Here is a 14,514-nt window from a genome sequence, read left to right as displayed (position 1 = left end):
TGGGAGGTTTAAGGGTAAGCAACTTTCCCCCTATGGGAAATTTCTGAGTGAGATCATAAAAAGCACCCACCTCCTCATATTGTAAGTTCTGCTTTGTATCAGATGGAACCTTCTTATGTAATACTACACACAGTATCAAATCTGTTTATTGTAAAATGCATAGTTTTTGCAAGGTTGTAGGTGCTAGTGTGTTTGTGCAGATTTAGCCCCTCTGCCATGCCTTCCTTTTGTTTATTCATCCTTTTCTAAAAATGTTGAGCTTTTTTTTACGATTTGGGTTATTTACAAAAGCGGAAAAGTGACGTGGCATATAGCTACAAGTCATCAATCGGGTTTATTTCAGGCTAGTGCATATAACCTATCCTCCAGGTTAGCCAACCATTATATTTTTTTGATGACAACCTTATAAAAAACGACTGACATTGTTATTAACACATTTTTAGGTTGCATCAACACTCCAAATGTAAAAGGATCTACAAGAGAAAGAGGTAAGGCAGAAGGGAGGTTGGGCAAAAAGGAATGGTATGGGGAGACTAGTTTTTTTTTTTTTTTATGTCTTCTGCTTGATAATCCAATGGTGATGTGACCTATGTAAAGATTTTTGTTTATTGTTTAAAAAGAAACAACTTATGTATTTTTGTTGTTGCTTGCCTTATTTATTTAATTGTAAATATGTAAATATTTTGTTGCAATTTTCTAAATAAAAACATGCCCTCTAAAGAAGATTGAGAAAGATTTAATTTTATTTTATTTTATTCAAACTTAAGGAGAGATATATCAAATCATAGAGAGAGATAAAGTGGAGCTGTTGCCATAGCAATAAGCTTCTGTCATTTATCTAGCGCAATCTATAAAATCACTATAAAATGCTGATTAATTGCTATGGGCAACTTCTTAATTTTATCTCCCTCAAAGGTTTGATACATCTCCCCTTACTATTTTAACCTCAATTTCTGCTAAGGCTAAGGGGGAATTCAATTAGCCCCGATAATTACAGGGTGTGTGTGAAAAAGAGTGATAGCCTTTAACACCCAGGGCAATTCTGTAAGAGCCCCTTTTTCCCACTCTGTAAATTAACTGTTAACGGACCTATGGGTTAACACTGTTGCGGCACCCACAAACAGGCTATTTATTCTAGCTCAGTATCATAAAAACAAATTCCTATTAACTGCTGCATTATATCAGCTAATTGAACTCCCTCCATATCTTATTCATCCTAAAGGGGGTACTCCCGGAGCGATCGATGCTTAAAATCTAAGCAATCTGACTAGATTGCTCAGATTTTAAGCAGCGATCACTCCGTGTGTACCCCTCACAGCGATGGCGATGCGCAGCCCCACGCATCGCTATAGCTGGTGCTAGATTGGCCTGCATGCAGGCCAATCTAGCAGGTCGCTCACTTCACCCGCCGGGTGAAATGAGCGGCCCCCCCATCTCCCTCCACATGCTCAGCACACACCGCGCTGTGCTGAGTGGGGGGAGAGATGTGTGCTGAGCGAACCGCTCAGCACACATCTCTCCCCAAATCGGCCTGTGAATACGGCCCTTAAGAACTGCATGGTTTCAAATTGAGGGGGTTAGAGAACTAATGTAAAAGTCACCTCATATAGACACCGTTGCTCAGACCATCAGCAGGCCGAGGACACAATGATGTCATTAAGCCTTCCGGTACAATAACCTACAGAATATCTTAAAAGCCAGGAAATACTGGTGAGAGGAGTAGTAGTGGTCTATCTCTCCTATCATGGCACCCACAGATCCAGGGGTAGCCTTCTTTGAAAGATGTCCTTGAGATGAGAAGTTATTTTCTGGTGGTCTTCAAAGAACACCCCTGTACTGCAGAAATCATGATGAAGTAAAGTGCTAGGGGATTTTGCCCAATTTCTGGTTACAGGAAATTTGGCGACATCCTTACTTGAAAGAGAACCGTCCCCTATTTCAAATTATGTGGCCACTTAGTGATTATTTTCTAGTGCTCACTAGACAATGTCGACCTGCACAAATAGAGGAGGGTACTTTGTGTATGATCACTAATATCCTGATACCTAAACTCTCTGGGTCACTCTCTTCTTCCGAACAATGTGCCCCCTGGTGATTACCAGACAATAACACCCTATAGGGAGGTACACACGGAGAGAGCCGTGCTTAATTTCTAAGCAATCTGAATAGATTGCTTAGAAATTAAGCACGGATCTCTCCGTGTGTAATCCCATAGTGATAGTGATAGCGATGCGTGGCCCCTAGCGCTGATATCGCCAGTTCTAGATTGTGCCTGCATGCAGGCACAATCTAGCAGGTCGCTCACTTCACCACTGTGTGAAGTGAGCGGCCCCCCGTTCACCCCCCCTCCCCCTTGCTCAGCACACAGCACACATCGCACTGAGTGCTGAGCAGGGGGAGAGGTGTGTGCAGAGCGGTCTGTGCTAGATCGCTCAGCACACATCTCTACGTCTGTACCCCTTATGCTGCAATAAGCATTAAGAAGAGCTGAGGTAGTGGGTTTTAATGCCCTATCTTGGTATTTAAAAAGACAGCATTACCCTCACTTGAGAGGAGATGTATCAAACCTTCAAGAGAAAAAGGAGAGACATTGCCCTTAGCAACCAATCAGCTCCTAGCTATCATTTATCTAGCACTGTTTATAAAATGACAGAAGCTGATTAGTTGCTATGGGCAACTTTTTCTCTTTCCAAGGTTTGATCCATCTCCCCTTGATGTGGTAGGTTACCTATTTTTTCAAAATATGTTTTTTTGGGGACTACCATATTATTCCTACACATTATGGGACGGATTCTGAGTCGGCTGCAAAGTGTATGTGTTTGCTGGCATCTGCAAAATCCTGATTTGCCAACGTACTCTATTGTGAGATTCCATTCAGATAATGCAGGGGGCAGTGCATCTGTTAGCGGAAAACTGTGCCTGATTTTACACCAACTTCCTCATCTGTCATTATTAGTTTCAGCGTTTCCACCAGCCCCATGCTAGGTGCAAGAGATCATCATATACAGGCTTCCCCCCAACATTCCCATGACTAATAATCGCACAGACCCTTAGATCCAACCCCACGGCCCTCCCATGACATTCTCATAAGTCAGGGTGGCTATGTGCGGAATGGGTTTGTTGGGTCGACACTCATTAAGTCAACCACAATTGGTCGACAGACAGTGGGTCGACAACTGGAAAAGGTTGACATGGTCGGCAGGTCAACATGGAAAAATGTCGACATGAGGGTTTTTTTTAAGAGTTTTTGGTGTTTTCTTTGTTAAGTGACCGGGAACCCTAATTAGTGCACCATATTCCCTCGCATGGCTCGCTTCGCGTGCCACGCTTTGGGCAGGTTACTATTCCCAATCGTAGTCCACGTAGATCGTATGAAAAGTAAAAAAAAAAGTAAAAAAACTCATGTCGACCTTTGCATGTATCGACCTAATGTTCATGTCGACCTTTTCCAGGTGTTGACCTAATGCATGTCGATCTATGGACTGTATCCCCTATGTGCGCCCCCATTTTTATGCCAAGTTCTCACCCAGAAATACTGAATTTCACAAAAAGTCAGCTCCAGCCAAATTGCATCTGACTCAAAATAGGGTAGTGCCCAAGGAGGGAGGGGGGAAGGAGCTGGTTACAGTGCCCAAGGAGGGAAGGAGGGGACCCCCCCACTCCCTCCCTCCTTGGGCACAGTTGTCAGCTCCTTCCCCCCTCCCTCCCTCCCTCCCTCCCTGGGCACAGTTATCAGCTCCTTCCCCCTCCCTCCCTCCTTGGGCACATTTATCGTCTCCTTCCCCCTCCCTCCCTCCTTGGGCACAGTTATCTGCTCCTGCCCCCCCCCCCTCCCTCCCTCCTTGGGCACAGTAACCAGCTCCTTCCCCCCTCCTTCCCACCTTGGGCACAGTAGCCAGCTCCTCCCCCTCCATCCCTGGGCACAGTTAAGGAGCTGATAACTGTGCCCAAGGAGGGAGGGATGGAGGTGGGAAGGAGCTGATAACTGTGCCCAAGAAGGGGGGGATGGAGGGTGGAAGAAGCTGGTAACTGTGCCTAAGGAGGGAGGGATGGAGGGGGGAAGGAGCTGGTACCTGTGCATAAGGAGGGGGGGAAGGAGCTGGTAACTGTGCCTAAGAATGGAGGGATGGAGGGGGGAAGGAGCTGGTACCTGTGCATAAGGAGGGGGGGAAGGAGCTGGTAACTGTGCCTAAGGAGGGAGGGATGGAGGAGGGAGAGATGGTGACTGTGCCCAACAAGGGAGGGAAAGGAGCTGGTAACTGTGCACAGGGAAAGAGAGAGATGGGGAGAGGAGCTGCTACTGGATGCTGTTTCTTTGTTTTCAGACGTTTTTTCTTCTTTTAATTGCTAGCTTATAGTAGTTTCTGTGCTTGAATGAAGGCTCTTCTGTTTTTGTTTTTGACGTTGCTATTTATTTTTGCCAGCCCCCATTATTAATATGTGATTAATTAACTATTTAATGCATACATGAATGGGAAGGGGGGTTCTGGAGTTACAGCAGAAAAATGTCAGTACATAAGCAAAAAGGGGCAAGTGTGCGGCCCTAACATATTTACTGGAAAGTGTTAAGTGGCCCCCAGCTGAAATAATTGCCCATCCCTGCCTTAGACCAATGATGCCAAAGTTAAATTTCATACGCTTTCTAGTGGTTCCCAGCCTCAGGTAATAGGAATGGTCCCATAGAAGACACCTTCCCAAGAGGTTTTACGTGGTCTGAGGGCAGATTTATCCAAACTTGGATTAAACATTTAAGTGGAAATAGGAGTGGTTTTAGTTGCTGTATATAGACAATGAATAATAGATGTTGTGTAGTAGAGAGGGCATAGGTAACAGGGCACAGTTGTTGTTTTTTGTTTTTTTTTATTGATGTAGAAGAACTGGAAATTGGAGAGTTTGGGAATTTCAGGAGTTTGCCAGATGAAGAGAACTTGCAGAAACATTTGATGGTTTGTGGCATCTCTATCTTGTTCACTATTAAGATAAACCTGTGAGTCCTTCATGATTCCGTCTTCAGCTTATCAACCTGAATTACAGAGTGTACCAGAGCCATTGTCAAAGTAACTGTAACATGAAACAAGGCTGAAAATATCCTTTAAAGATAAAGCCCTTTTTTTTTGCTGAAGGTGAACCTTAAATGTGTTCAGACTTCAGCCCCCACTGCAGGCTAGCCACGTAATTGAGTGTGCTACGTGAGGTTCATGTTATTTGCATTAGCGGGAAGAAAAACAAATACAAGATTACATAATGGTTTAGTAATTATTTGACATTGCTGTTAAATTATCAGTAACCTAAGCACCATTCTTGTAAGATATACAATTTTTTTTAAATCTAGGCATGAGAAAGTAATGATTTGCTTGCGTATGAAAGAAATTGGCAGACTTTTACCCAGAAAGACGTCAGAGGCCCAGTCTAACAGGTCATTCATGGAATGTTATTGGCATCTAAAGGATTTTGTAAGAATCCTCTGTACTTGCTGAAATCTGCACTTGCAAGCTACAACACAATTGTCACAACTTGACAAATCATTATTTAGGAATGTGATTCAACATACTAATAATCATATCTAATTTTTTGCATTTGCCAACTTGTCTCTCAGGCCATTCAAAACCGTTTACATTTATATGCTACATGCACACTTTAAAATGTAGGTTATGAGTATTAGTGGAGCAGTGTTGTGTTGGGCAAGCTTAACACTTCAGGGGTCAATATTAAGAGGACTCCAGAACTGGAGGGGCACAAAAAAAAGTGAAAAATATAGAGGGTCTAGAACAAAACCAAAACTATCTGCACCTTTGTAAAACCATATGCACTATGGTTGGGGCAGATTTATAATGTGCAGGAGATGTCTAGTTTGGAAGAGCAAAGTTCAAATTTCAATGTAAAAACAAAGCTGCTTAGTGTTTGTTTGCTACAAGCAAAAGCAAGCAATTTCCCTGCATGAAATATAAAAATAATGTATTGGCACCCCTTGCATTGCTACATAGCTTATTCCAGGAGCAAATTGTGCAGCGTCTAGGTAACGATCTACCATAACATTAAAACCACTAACCAGTGAAGTGTATATCAAGGGGTGGGAAGCGGTCACCATACCGCTAGTCGGGATCCCGGACGCCACAATGCCGACGTCGGAATCCCAAATAGCGGGGAAATACCGCAGCCGGAATCCCGGCACCACAGGCATTCCTCCCTCTATGGGTGTCCACGACACCCATGGAGGGAGAATAAATTGTTTGGCGAGCCGCCGTGCCCGCAAGGGGCTTGTTAGCGCTCGCCCCGCTGCTGGCATACCCGTGGTCGGGATCTTGATGTCTGTATACTGATGGCCGGAATCTGAGCGACTTTGACAAGGGACAAATTATGATGCCTAGATGACTGGGTCAAAGCATCTCCAAACTGTCAGGTCTTGTGGTGTGTTCCTGGGTATGCAGTGGAGAATAAAGCAAGAAATAGCTGGGGCGGTAAGTAAAGGCTATGAGGGCTGCCTGTTGTCTATTAGTGTTTTAAAACCTTCAGCAGCCATAGTAGTAGTAAGGACCTTCTTCATTCTCCACTGTTGAAGTCATCCTAAATGCACACAGCAGAGTCAGCTCATACATTATGCATCCTAAACTCTGGCCTAGGGCCCAGTGGGCAACAAGGTGACTAGTTTACTTGATTTTAGATTGGGGTTTTTGTTTTTGTTTTTTTGTTTTTTTTTGTAGGGGGAAGAAGGGAACCTGAACCAGTGTTTTGCCCTATAAGTTTCTGGCACATGTTTTAAATTTATAAAACGTAACATTTTAAAAATGGCAAATTAAGATGTAAAATAACTGAATATGTATTTGATATCTTGAAATCTAAACTAATGAAAAAAGTGCTGGAAATTATGTTAAATATATGTGAGGGAAGCAAATACGATAGCAAAAAATATAGTGGTGCAGGGAAAAAAGTGGTATGTATAAACTTTGTTTTATGTGAAAGTGAATGTAACACTAGTCAAAATCCCCATATTACTACATTGTGCTGCTGTTAACGTTCTAATGCTCCAATTGGATGTCACACGTTAGGCGTTATCTAGTACACTTCCATGTGTATTGAGTTTTGAGGAATAAATACAATAGATGCTGTGACATTATTGAAATCCACATGTATATTTGGTTATGTGTTGGCAAATGTGTTTAACTTGCTCTCATCTGGCGATATACAGTACTTGTGTTATTGCTTGTTAGAAATTAGAGACTGTTACAAAATACTTGAAGGTGCTGAAATCTGTGTAGTTCATTGCCTATGTGATTGTACTTGGTCACCGTGCCAGAGGATCGAATGAATGGATCAGTGAACCAATTTGGCCACTTGGGCGTCCGAATTGAACAGATCCAGAAACTTGTATTTAGGCTGACAGACTGGATCACATGGGATTCATTCAGTAGAGCCAATTGACGATTGCATACATTGACAGGTCATATTTATGCATTGTAACGTAAAATTAATTAAAACATTTAATATTGAGACCAACAACAACGTTTTCTTTTTTGTTTCTGGCAAGTGGTGAACATATTAATAAAAAGGTAATGCTAACCGTTTATTTTATATATTATATAAAAAATACCTAGTAATTACTTCACTGGTTTCCTGCTTCACGTATCTATTTTTGCACTTTTTGTTTATTTAATCAATAGAAGATTAAATATGTGACAAAATGAACAAGGCTATCAGTGTCTGTGCGCCATTGTGTGGCCAATATAAATCCAGCTTCATTTTCCTATCTTTTTAAATTCAGACTATTCTTGAATGTTCCTGACTGCTGACTTGGCTTAAAATAGAACACATCCTGTGAGCAGCCTACCAAAAATAAAATAATCTCCATAAAACAGACCTGCCAAGTCTCACTGCTTTTTAGCCTCACTAGGAATCTGACATATTCTCTTTGAATCCATTTAATAAAAGTAATTAAATCATCAATTAGTCACTCAATTATTTGGTCTCCAATTGCTATGTCCAAATCACAACATATAATTAAAGGAATCCGGACAGTGCTGTGTGTTTATACATGCCCTAACTAGCATGGTATCTGTTCCTTATAGACCACTTATCACATATGATAAAGATAGACATTACATGTAAGTCCATTGTTAACATTGGCCATACGTGGGCACCATGTAATTTGGCCAGATGCCCAAACAAATAGGTCAGTGGCCAGATTGTCTGCACACATTGTGGGCCAAATAACACACATCTTGTTTATTTGTAACTTTATGCAGTGAGGTCTGGCCAACAGCTGCATACACCTTCAAATGCAATTATTGTTGGCTGTTCGGATTTACTGATTGTGGAGCTTAGATTTATAAACTGACCAGTCTCACTGGGCTGTAACGGGACGTTCATTGAGGGCCTGTCCACGCATATGCGGCCATGCAGCGCGTGTGTGTGTGTGTGTGTGTGTGTGTGTGTGTTATCTTGTAGGATTAATCCAGGCTTTTGCATTTGCAGATAAAATGGAATTTAATTGGTAAGACTTTGGAAACCTTACTTTACTATGTTGTTGAGTATTAAAGCCTTGCATGTTTTTTATTATTTTGTTGGGGGGGTTTTCACATACAAGGCAGATTCATCACAGATCCTCATATGCACAATCAAGTTGGGATTGTGAGCCCATTGGAAGCAATGAAGCAAAGTTAATTGTAGTGAACTGTTCACCAGAATTTATTTTTCGTAATTAATATCCAGAGCTATTCATAGACAAACACGTCTACAAGAGGATATCTCATATTTTTGTTTGCTGCCATAAACATGGTTCTATCTGTCAGTTCTTAAAAAACATCAACAAACATATCTGCAAATCGTTTCAGGAGGGTCAACAGCTCACCTCATCAGCTCTAATGTACATGTATAACCATCACATAATGCAGACTTTCAGTGTTTGGTATGTGGATGTCCTTAGAATTCATGCAAGTGACAACATCTTGCTGTGCTAACCAATGTTCCTGTTCATAGATTCAGGTGCATCTGTGCAACAATAAGCACTGTAGGAGAAGGAAAGCCTATTGTGCTGCACTTTCCTTATTTAGGTTTGTTTGTAAGAAACCCTCAGTGACCTCATAAAAGAATAGCAGGTGATATTTACATTATGATGCGTTATGGGAAATGCCTACTGCATAGTTCCTATAATGTAGATATTACTGCACAGCATAGAAAATCTCCCACAACACGTACCATCATAATGTAAATGTTACCTGCAATTATTTGATGAGGTCGCTGAGGGTTCTTTACAAACATAAATGCATAAAGTGCAACGCAAAAGGCTTTCCAACTTGGGTACGATAGTCGACAGTCATAATGTTGACATTCATTATTTTGACATGAGAATGTCTATGTTGACATTCATAATGTAGAGTGTGATGGAATGTCGACATATCATCCCTGGTGGCCCAGCGGTGACTCACCTGCTCCTGGCTAATGTAGCATCTCCAGTGCTGACTTCCGAGTCCCAGTCATCACGTAACCTTCACTTCCGGGTCAGACCTCCTATACTCCAGCATTCCGATAAGTATTCTTCCCCTAATTCCTACACCTAACTCTCCTCCAAGTGCTTAACCCTAACCTCCCTGTGCAGCCTACCCCAGCCCCCTGCAGCCTAACCATAACTCTCCCAGCCGTAGATTAACCCTGATGTCCACATTCTGACAATTTTGACATTTCACATGTTGACATTCTGAGAATGTCAACACGTTGCCTGTCACCATTTTAACAATGGCGACATTGCTGTCTCAGCATATAAATGTCAACATTTTAATTGTGGTAATTGTCTACATTTTGACTTCATCCCATAGTAGGCATATGCTTTTAAAAATGGATAGTAAAATGAATACAGAAATAAACATTTACATTTATATTTGTACTGTAATAATGTATTATACATTATCTTCTACTGAAGAGGGCAGCTTTGGGTATAAAAGTGGCATGCTGGGTTAGTATGTAATCTGCTACAGATCATTTCAGCTGGGATTTCAGTGACAATGGAATGTCAGCATGGAACCACATTGTAGTACAGGTTACAAAGATTCTGCTCCGCAACAGTATTAATTACAAAATCAGAGCTTACATTTCCTAGTACGTTAGTGCTTGTGTATTTGATTCATGACTTGTACAAGAAAAAAATCATATATGACATAGTTTTAACATTTGTACAAAGCAAATCTCTGTTTATTGGCACAATATAAAATAGAATTAATATTGATTTGTAAGAAATAAATTCAGTAAAGTATATAATCGTGAACATTTTATATCTCTCTGCAATTTGAGTTGAAAAGGTGTCTGAAAGATGTAAACTACGTCATTAATGCATTTCTTTTACTCTGCAAGACTTTTGGTTTACACTAATGTATACGTTTCTTTATTCTGAAGAAGATATGTCTAGTGACATGCTTGTTTGCCAGATCATAGAATAAAGAAAAAGAATTGCTAATAGTTTGGTTATATGTTTACATTTACTTCATTCTGTCCAGCTTATTGTAGTTGAAAGATGACTGAACGTAAGTAGCCATCTGCGGCTTTCTTCTGACCTCATGTTCTAATACATTTCATAGTGAGCATATAGTTCTCAAACCATGCTCTGCAATATTGGTCTGATTGCCTGATATAGGCTGCAATATCACACAGTATATGACCTGTCTTTTGTATATCTTTATATACTTGTATTTACATTTAGTGAAGGGTGCACATTACTTTTTAAGCACCCAAAAGCTTAAACCAGACTAAATCAGGTTTAAAGCCGACTAAAATAGTACCTGCAATACGGAAAGTCCCATTTGGGCACCCAAAAGGAACACTCTTCGCACATTTCCATTCTCGACCTCAGGAGGCTGCGAGCAGAAATGTTTGCACCAGCGGTGATTGCTGAATGGCAGAACAATTGAATTGCTGTCGTCAGGTGCAACCTAGTGATGGGCACATACATTTTTTTTTATTGCCTCCAATCAGTGTTTACATGGTTAACTCCAATTAGTTTCCGTTTTTACTAGAATTGAAAACTAGTGTTGTGACCAAGACCACTAAGGTTGCTAATACTAGCAGTACAAAAGCTGTATGAAGTATTCTCCTACAGAGCATGCTCTTTCACACAGTAGGACTGTCAGTTGGCATCTGTCCTATTATTTCAAGAATGCATAATCTTTTTCTTATAAGGGCCATGTGAATGCAGCTAGAGAAGACTGACATTACAGTGAATGAGGAACACTCTCCTGCTGCACAGGAGAAATAAGGTATGCAGTCATATTGTCGACAGTGACCATGATGACATTCATAATGACGGCACCAAAATGTCAACACGTATGACGTTGACAAGGTTAAAAAGTCAACATAATAAATGTCGACACGTCTTCGGACGTAGCAGCAGATTGGAGAAGCAGGCAGGAGACATTTATAATGCAAGATGCCTCCTATGGCATTACGGTCGGGGTCCCGGCGACCAGCATACCGGTACCGGAATCCCGACCGCCGGCATACCGACAGCTAGGCGAGTGCAAATTAGCCCCTTGCGGGCACGGTGGCGCGCTACTTCCGCCACACTATCTATTCTCCCTCCAGGGGGGTCGTGGACCCCCAAGAGGGAGAAAAGATGTTGGTATGCCGGCGGTCAGGATTCCGGCGCCAGTATGGTGGTCGCCAGGAGGCCGGCCGCCGGCAACCTGAAGACCACCCCAGCTGCATACCATAGCATCCATCTCTGAATTAGGCCCGTACAGCAGTTAGCTTTTTGCAAGAGTTTGTGATCATGGAACAGAGAGCAAACTACCAGCTCCTAGTGGGTTTTGTCTGATGTCCGAGCATAAGGGGAAGAGTAGTGACAAAATGGAATTGCTATTAATTCACCTTGTAGCACTTACCCAGTGTAAAGCTATAGGGTTGCTTCCATACCCCATATATTACATTTCTTTCTAAATGAATAGTTAAATGATATTAAAGCTTGAAGTGCTTATCATGTACAGTTCCTCTGCACTATTTGCATTGTTAGGCTTTATAAGAATTGTCTCAGTAGAACTGAAAGGCTAGCAGATGTTTCATGTTTAAAGTCGGGTTATATTTTATGAGTTGTGTTTTTATGTGTGTCTGGTTACCATGGTGAGGCCAATAAACATTTCCTGAACAGAACATGACCACAGAATGTTAAATGAAATTAATTCTAACTTTTGTGCATGTTGCTTGTACTCCCCAGATCAAAGCATTAACTTGGTGGCTATTATCTATTGAAATGAGAAAACATTTTGTGGTGAGATTTAACTATTACTTACCGATTTGCAAAGTTCTAATGAATCTTCTTAGTATTTGAATAATTTATAAAACACTAGATTGTATAACACCTCGTACAGTACATAATCTAGTTTCAAACAGATGAAATGTCAGCACCATTATACTTTTTTGTGAATTACCAATAAGAAACCTGTTTGTAAGTGATTATATTTTAAGTGCCAGAGATCTCAGTAATATCAGTTTCTAAATCTCCCAATTATAATTTACTGGAATTGATCATTTTTTTTTTTTGGAACAATTCCTTGCAGACAATTTTTATGCATGCTGACCTTTGAGAATACAGCCAGACATGAATGAGTAATGAACAGTTCAGATGTGGAGGGCACCAAAATATTGCAACACGAGCAAGGGTACCTCTATCATAAGTTGAAGTTGAGCAGCTCTATGGAGGGGAGAAGACGTAGGTGAAAGATAGATAGGGAGTCATTCCGACCTGATCGCTAGCAGGCTACTTTTAGCATTGCTTGCGATCAGGTAGTCGCCGCCTACAGGGGAGGGGGATTTGCTGTCCAGGGCTGCGATCCACTGTACAGAGACTGCACAAGCAAAAAGATTTACTCACCCGCTGCAATGATCCTTCCTGGAGCTGACGTCATGATCCCTCCCTGCATTCGGCCGGACACGCCTGCGTTTTCTTCGGCACTACCAGAAAACGGTCAGTTGCCACCACCGGCCGGCCTCTTCCTGTCAATCTTCTTGCACTTCCTTCGTTATTCTCGTCGTTGCCCGGCAGCGACGCGCCGTCACATTGCCGCCCGCGCGCATGCACAGTTTTGACCCGTTCACACGGCTGGGAAAAACTGCAGCGTGCGAACGGGTCGGAATGACCCCATAAACTCTAGCGTACATATTGTGCTAGAGTGCCCATTAATAATTTTCTTAAGGTATTGCTATAGCTGCTCAATGGGCTTGATTCCTAGACTTTTGTATTTGCTAAAAAAAATATATATATATAATTTTTGCAAAAGAAAAAAAATCTAACAATATGAGGTCTATCTGCTGTAACTCCTCTTTAATCATCGGGTATTGTACAGATGACCTTCCAATTTACTCTAGAATACTTAACTATAAAAAGGACTTCACAGCGAATTCAATGAGCGTGAAGTGTCCAGATCCAGCCAAACTCGAGTCATTTCTCATCCATTAGCATGCTTTACAGTGGTTTAAGGTTGTTGTGGGGAGGCTTTGCCAAACATAACACTGGGCCTAATTCGTGTTTGTATGCAGATGCAAATGTGATTTTCTGGGTTACTGAGTTGCTAATATTAGCAAGTGAGCTGCTGCCCAGAAATGAAAGACGCCCACTGTAGCCATCAACAACTCATTCGCAATTGCGCACACATTTGCAGCCTATACACAAAAATGAGTAACATCAAGGTTAAGGGAAGGCCTGTGGCTACAAAGACAGGACACAACAGTAGCAATGCAGGCGCCATGTTTTTTACACGTATGAGCTCGCAGCTGGTGGCAGGTCCACGCCTCACATAATGGCCATGACATGCCTGTGTTTTTCCAACCACTGCCCTTTAATACCTCCAAATGGTCACTTCCTGTCAATCACTTCTTGATGAAATCCTCATTGCAAGAGAGATTGCAGTGGCAGCTTGACACATGCGCATTGCAATATCGCTTTGTTGCGTGAACATCGGCCATTGCGTACAAACATGCATTAGGCTCACTGTGCATTAAGAAAAACCAACTCCTTTTCAGTTTCTTTTGTCCAAAGGATATTGTATTAGACATCTTGGGGTAAATTTACTAAGATGGGATGTTGCCCATAGCAACCAATCAGATTCCAGGTATTATCTCCTACAAGGTGCCAGATAAATGAGAAGTAAAAGCTGATTGGTTGCTATGGGCAACATCCCATCTTAAATAGAACTCCCATCTTAGTAAATTTACCCCCTTGTGTGTAGTACAGATACAACCTTACTATCATAGACCATATAATTAAACTAGCTGTTCTACCCGTTCTTCGCACGGGAGCTTCTGATTTTCACTGGGTAGTAAATATAAGTGTTAACATTTTGGTACATCTATAGAGATGTAAATTTAAGAGCAGATACTGCAAAAAGTGACAGAACCATTTTTGTAGTTTATTAAATTCTACACACTGGAGGTGCAAACCAAATTTTGATCCGTTTGGGCGTTATCGTTCCCGAAACACAAGACACACATCTGTGATAATGTCATGTCAACCCCCTTTTCATCCCATTAGGGGAGGTT

General features: G+C 41.6%; 1 long non-coding RNA gene across 1 annotated transcript; it reads left to right on the top strand.

Moving 5' to 3' along the window:
* Positions 1–439: 439 nt before the first annotated feature.
* LOC135014847 (uncharacterized) lies at positions 440–12,249 on the top strand. The gene is made up of 3 exons (XR_010213213.1): positions 440–488; positions 11,164–11,240; positions 12,194–12,249. It is a non-coding gene; the product is annotated as an uncharacterized LOC135014847 (long non-coding RNA).
* Positions 12,250–14,514: the final 2,265 nt, after the last annotated feature.

The sequence above is a fragment of the Pseudophryne corroboree genome, unplaced genomic scaffold, assembly GCF_028390025.1.
Source record: "Pseudophryne corroboree isolate aPseCor3 unplaced genomic scaffold, aPseCor3.hap2 scaffold_2899, whole genome shotgun sequence".
Classification (NCBI taxonomy): Eukaryota; Metazoa; Chordata; class Amphibia; order Anura; family Myobatrachidae; genus Pseudophryne; species Pseudophryne corroboree.
This window is presented reverse-complemented; position numbering and strand designations above follow the sequence as displayed.